We start from the raw sequence: 7,167 nt of genomic DNA on the forward strand, positions 1-7,167 counted from the left end.
CATTGGGTCTAGGGACTGTACCTCAACATTACGGAGGCACACATTGGGTCTAGGGACTGTACCTCAACATTACGGAGGCACACATTGGGTCTAGGGACTGTACCTCAACATTACGGACGCACACATTGGGTCTAGGGACTGTACCTCAACATTACGGAGGCACACATTGGGTCTAGGGACTGTACCTCAACATTACGGAGGCACACATTGGGTCTAGGGACTGTACCTCAACATTACGGAGGCACACATTGGGTCTAGGGACTGTACCTCAACATTACGGAGGCACACATTGGGTCCAGGGACTGTACCTCAACATTACGGAGGCACACATTGGGTCTAGGGACTGTACCTCAACATTACGGAGGCACACATTGGGTCTAGGGACTGTACCTCAATATTACGGAGGCACACATTGGGTCTAGGGACTGTACCTCAACATTACGGAGGCACACATTGGGTCTAGGGACTGTACCTCAACATTACGGAGGCACACATTGGGTCTAGGGACTGTACCCCTCTTCAAGGGGGGCTCCTTGGCGTGGTGAAGAGGCTCTTGGTCTGAGGAATTAGCCCTGTCGGTCTTCTTCCTCAGACCGAACCTAATTACCCCCCATTCTCCCCTCCCCTATCCCATCCTCCCCATCCTCCCCTTTTTCCATTCCTCCTCCTCCTCCTCACCCCTCCCTTTTGCCCTTCCTCTTTTTAGCCTTCGTGATTTCTCCCACAGGCGCGCTAGTTCCTAGGTAGGGGAAAGGACACCGGGGTCCATCCCATTCCGTTGAGGTTTCTTGGCGGTGGCGTAGTTTGCCGTGGAATCTGGATTGCCTAGGGATGTCCCGATCCCTCTCCGGTATCCCGGAGTAGCTTTGGGTGTCTTTTGGGCGACGGGTGTATCTCTGGAAGCCACCTTTCGGATTCCGGGGGTGGTGGCTGAAGGAGGTATGCTTTGTGGCGGATATCCGGCCGCCCTCTCTTTTGTCCACCGAGGTAGCTCGGCAGATGTGAGGTTGCTATCCCAGATTGCTGGTTTACTGGCATGAAGGGTAGGGTATGGCACGGGTTCCATGCTGCATCTGCGCTACTAGCGGTGTCGAGTCCTCTTGGGCGCGGAGGGAGATTTCTGGCCCTTTCATTCCTCCTAGGAACTATCCCTCCCCGGTCCCCCCTTTTTTTTTTCTTTTTTTTGTTTTTATTTTCTTTTCTTCTTTCTTTTTTTTTCTTAAAAACAAAAAGAAAGAAGTAACCTAACCATGGCAGCCCTAGTCCATGAACCTAGTACCCCCGGGCCCCTTCTTGATACCGCACCCCGTTCTGACCCCGCCTCGTCTTTGGACCACTCTTCAGACATTCCTCATGCCTCTGTACCTATTGCCGGTGCTGTTTCCTCACCCGCTTCAGGTACTGAGGCCTCGACTGACTCCTTCGATTTATCAGACCTTCGCTCTCCTCTGACTATGCTTCCGGCCTCTCCCTCTACGGTGCGGCAATTTTCAAATCGCCGACCCGTTCCACGTCGGACCAACTCTGGTCCCACGCCTAAACGTCAACGACAATTACCTGCTGATGATACTTCTCCACCTTCACCTTCTCGTTCTTCTCAGAAACGATTGACACGTCCTTCACTACCTTTCCACGCTCAGTTTCAGACTGAACAGTGGACTAAATTCTTCACTTTACGACCAACTTCCTCTACTGCCTATCTTTCTGACCATAGTATTGGCAAGGCACTCCTACGCCATGTTGGTAAAGATATTTCTTTTCATGCTCTTAAGAGCGGTACGCGCATCATTACCGTACAGAATGCTACCCAGGCTCGTGAGCTCTCTCGTCTTTCCCATATAGATACTGTTCCTGTCACCCTTGAAAAACATCATTCCCTCAATTCTTGTAGTGGTACCGTTATTCTGCCCCATACCATAGTTCAACAAAATTTCCAGACATGTGGCACCGACATTCTCGAACAGCTGGAACTCCAAGATCTCCCAATCCTCAAGGTAGACACTTACGTTCTTCCTGCCCGTGGGCGGAGACGATACCCTAGCAATGTGGCTCGTTTAACTTTTGACAGCCGAGAACTCCCATCCTCCGTTTATATAGCAGGACATCGGTTACAAGTTCGAAAGGTGATCCCTACACCACAACAGTGTAGAAATTGCTGGCGATTTGGCCATCCAGCGAAATATTGCAGATCTATCGCCGAATGCCCAGTCTGTGGTGCCGATGACCATTCTAATACGTCTTGCAATCGATCTCCCTCTTGCCTTAACTGTCATGAGGCTCACCCTTCGTACTCTCGCCGTTGTCAGGTCTATTTAAACGAGCGGGAAATCCGTTACCTCAAAGAGACAGAAGGTCTCCCTTATGCCATGGCAGTTTCTCATCTCCGCCTCCAAGGGAGACTCCCACGTGTTTCTTATTCCCGTGTTTCAAAACGTCCCCCCACTTCTGGTATCCCATCTTCTACACCCACCTCTGTGGTTACCTCTCCCATAATCACTCCTGTATCTAATCCTTTTGCTGTCCTCGGCTCAGACGTCCCTACTTCAACGCCTCAGTCTAATCTCGCTTCTTCGAGTTCTCTCTTACAAGCCTCAGTATCGACGAGACCTCGTACGACACCTCTTCCCAATCGTCCCTCTACTTCTCAAAAGTCAAAAAAAGGTCCGGTAACACCTCCTACCCATCTTCCACCTCCTCATTTTACCCTCCCTGTCTCTGTCCCTAGTTCTTCCCCTCTCACTGGCTCGGTTACAAGTGCAGAGGTTCACCCTCCTCCTCGTAATGTACCTTCCTCCCCTGTTCCCTCCCAAGTTTCTTCCTCTTCTGCCACCTCCCAGGTTCCTGTCTCTTCTGTCCCCTGCCACGCTTCTCCAGTTCCCTCCACCCTTTCGCCCCCCCCTACCTTGGTACAGTCCAATACAGTTCCAATCTTTACTCATCCTCCCCCTACCATTCCCAATATTGTCTCCCATACGACATCTCTGAATTCCGAAACACTTGAAGCAATCTCTGAATATATTGCAGAGACCAAACCATCAATGGACACTGATCCACCTTCCGCTCTTTCTCTCTCCTCTGCTCCATCTGCGCAACTCCTTTCTTCACAGCGCACCGTTCCTTCGCTGCTTGAACATTTTCCACTGCCTCCGCATGTGGACTTTTCTAACCCTTCTAGTCCGTAGGAACCCTTACCTGCGGATTTCAAGTATCTTTATCATTGCCAATCATGGCCTTTTTACAGTGGAATATACGCGGCCTCAGGGGTAATCGGGGTGAGCTTCAGATGTTACTCTCCCAGTTTGCCCCTGTTGGTGTTTGCTTACAGGAACCAAAATTACACTCTGCTGTTATTTCTCACATCTCAGGCTATAATTTGTTGTATTCTTCAGATCCTTTTCCTGATGGGACCTTTAATGAAAGTGCCCTTCTTCTCCGCACTGATATTCCGTACCATCAACTATTTATTCATACTTCGCTGCATTACACAGCAGCCCGTATCCACTTACATAGGTGGTATACGCTCTGTTCTTTATATCTCTCTCCTTCTCGGGCATTATCTATTCCGGATTTTGCCTTCCTTGTTTCGTCATTACCGCCACCGATTCTGTTACTTGGTGATTTTAATGCCCACCATTTCCTCTGGGGAGGGTCTCACTGTGATTCCCGTGGAATTCAGTTAGAGGCTTTTCTTGCCACCCACCCCCTCCATGTTTTAAATACAGGTACTCACACCCATTTTGATCCTCGGACTCATACTCTCTCTTGCATCGATCTCTCAGTTTGCTCTTCCTCCGCCGCATTAGACTTTACTTGGTCTGTTCTCCCGGACTTACATGACAGTGATCATTTCCCAATCATTCTTTCTTCCCCTTCATATTCGCCACCTCTTCGCACCCCACGCTGGCAATTTAATCGGGCAAATTGGAACCTTTACTCACACCTGACTGTTTTTAAAGAGGTTCCTTCTTCGTCCTCCATCGATGAGCTTTTACACCTCTTCTCGTCCTCCGTTTTCACCGCAGCTTCTCATTCTATACCCCAAACTTCGGGCAGGCATTCTCAGAAATGCGTGCCTTGGTGGTCTCCTGCTTGTGCTCGTGCAGTACGTTTGAAACGCGCTGCATGGGGCAGGTACCGGTACAATAGAACCACAGAGCGACTCCTTGATTTTAAACAGAAGCGTGCGATCGCTCGCCGTGTCATCCGTGACGCTAAACGCACTTGCTGGCGAGATTATGTCTCCACCATCACCTCTGCTTCCTCTATGAGTGCAGTCTGGAAAAAAGTACGAAAACTGAGTGGTAAATATTCTCCTGACCCGGCTCCTGTTCTGCGAGTTGCCGGTGTTGATATAGCAAACCCACTAGATGTTGCCAATGAAATTGGCAATCATCTGGTCCGTATTTCTCAGGGACTCCATCTATGCCCCTCATTTCTTTCCTCAAAGTCTGCCAGAGAGTTAGCACCCTTGGACTTTTCTTCTCTCAGAGAAGAACAGTATAATGTGCCTTTTACACTTCAAGAACTGGAGGCAACACTCTCAGCTTGTCGATCATCGGCAGCTGGGCCCGACGACATTCATATTCGTATGCTACAACATTTACATCAGTCAGCCCTTGCAGTCCTATTACGCCTTTACAATCTTATTTGGTCACAAGGAGTTCTTCCACAGCTGTGGAAATCCGCCATTGTTCTCCCTTTCCGCAAACCAGGCACTACGGGACATGAAACCTCCCACTATCGTCCCATTGCTCTTACCAGTGCAGTTTGCAAAGTAATGGAACGTCTAGTAAATAGACGTTTAGTGTGGTATTTAGAGACACACAACAGTCTCTCCACTCGTCAATATGGCTTTCGTAAGGGACGTTCTACCATAGACCCCTTACTGCGCTTGGATACGTATGTTCGTAATGCCTTTGCGAATAACCACTCAGTTATTGCCATATTTTTTGACCTTGAGAAGGCATATGACACAACTTGGAGGTATAATATTTTAGCCCAAGTCCACTCCTTAGGCCTTCGAGGCAATCTACCATCCTTCCTTAAGAACTTTTTAACTGACAGGCATTTCCGTGTTCGGGTTAATAATGTGCTCTCCCCGGACTTTGTCCAAGCTGAAGGTGTCCCCCAGGGATGTGTTCTGAGCACAACACTTTTTCTCCTTGCTATTAATGATTTGGCCTCTAGTCTTCCATCAAATATTTGGTCATCACTCTATGTTGATGACTTCGCTATTGCCTGTGCAGGCGCTGACTGTCACCTCCTTACAGTTTCTCTCCAGCATGCAGTCGACCGTGTTTCCAATTGGGCCACCACACATGGGTTTAAATTTTCCAGCACTAAAACCCACCAAATCACTTTCACTAGACGCTCTGTCATCTCTGATCATCCTTTGTACCTCTATGGCTCACGTATCCCTGAACGTGATACAGTCAAGTTTCTGGGCCTCCTCTTTGATCGTAGGTTATCCTGGAAACCTCACATTACCTCTCTGAAGGCAACTTGTCACAGCCGGCTGAACCTTCTTAAAACCCTTGCTCATCTTTCGTGGGGAGCTGATCGTCGAACCCTCCTTCACCTACATTCCACCCTTATTTTATCGAAACTTGATTATGGTGACCAGATCTATTCAGCGGCATCTCCTGCTACTCTCTCTAGCCTTAACCCCATTCATCACCAAGGATTACGTTTATGCCTTGGTGCTTTTCGCTCTTCCCCTGTCGAAAGCCTCTATGCAGAAGCGAACGTTCCATCCTTATCCGATCGCCGTGATGCCCATTGCCTGCGCTATTATGTACGCTCTCATGATCTCCGCAATCCTTCCATTTATAGAATGGTCACTGATATTAGTAGACATTCTTTATTTGTTCGCCGCCCCTGCTTACTCCGTCCCTTCTCTCTTCGCCTTCATTCGCTCTTGTCTTCTCTTCAACTACCACCTTTCTATGTACATGTAGCATCTCACTTTTCCCTACCCCCCTGGGAAGTTCCAGCTGTTCGAGTCTGTTCTTTCTCCCTCCCTTGCTCGAAAGCCCAACTGTCTACGGTCGCTTCCCGCTCTCTTTTTCTTGACCACTTTCACTCTCATTCTCATGCCATTGCTGTGTACACAGATGGCTCTAAGTCTTCTGACGGCGTAGGATTCGCAGCAGTGTTTCCGGACAGCGTCGTACAAGGGCATTTACTATCTTCAGCTAGTATTTTTACTGCTGAATTATATGCCATCCTTACAGCACTTATCCGTATTGCATCTATGCCTGTGTCATCATTTGTGGTTGTCTCAGACTCCCTTAGTGCTTTACAGGCTATACAAAAATTTGATACACCTCACCCCTTAGTCCTCCGTATCCAACTTTGGCTACGCCGCATCTTTACTAAGCATAAAGATATTGTTTTTTGTTGGGTCCCTGGTCATGTTGACGTACAGGGCAATGAACAGGCAGACACTGCTGTGCGGTCAGCAGTACATGACCTACCAGTTTCTTATAGAGGTATTCCATGTACGGACTATTTTGCTGTAATATCTTCCCACCTTCACACCCGTTGGCAACAACGTTGGTCTACTATGCTCGGCAACAAACTTCAGTCTATTAAACCGAGTATAGGTTACTGGCCGTCTTCTTATCACCAGTGTCGAGGTTGGGAGACTACTCTCTCCCGTCTTCGCATTGGCCATACTCGTCTTACTCATGGATATCTCATGGAGAGGCGTCTTGCTCCTCTCTGTGAGAATTGCCAAGCTCCATTATCAGTCAGCCACATTCTGTTGGACTGCCCACTTTATCAACGAGCACGCAGAATTTACCTCTGTCGTCGTCTTCGCCCCGCTGCTCTCTCTTTACCTTCCCTTCTCGCTGATGGACCCACCTTTCATCCGGACTCTCTCATTGACTTTTTGACAACGACTGACTTACTTCACAAATTCTGATACTTTCAGCCCTTTCTACTTGTATCTCTTGCTACCCTCTACCCCCGTACTATCCCCTGCCCCGCTGTTTTCTGTAACCTGCTGATCATCCCCCCTCCCTTCTGCCATCCAATTCCCTTGCTTCCTTCCCTACCCTGCAGCGCTGTATAGCCCTTGTGGCTTAGCGCTTCTTTTTGATTATAATAATAATAATAGGGACTGTACCTCAACATTACGGAGGCACACATTGGGTCTAGGGA

The sequence above is a fragment of the Cherax quadricarinatus genome, chromosome 61 (assembly GCF_038502225.1).
Source record: "Cherax quadricarinatus isolate ZL_2023a chromosome 61, ASM3850222v1, whole genome shotgun sequence".
NCBI lineage: Eukaryota > Metazoa > Arthropoda > Malacostraca > Decapoda > Parastacidae > Cherax > Cherax quadricarinatus.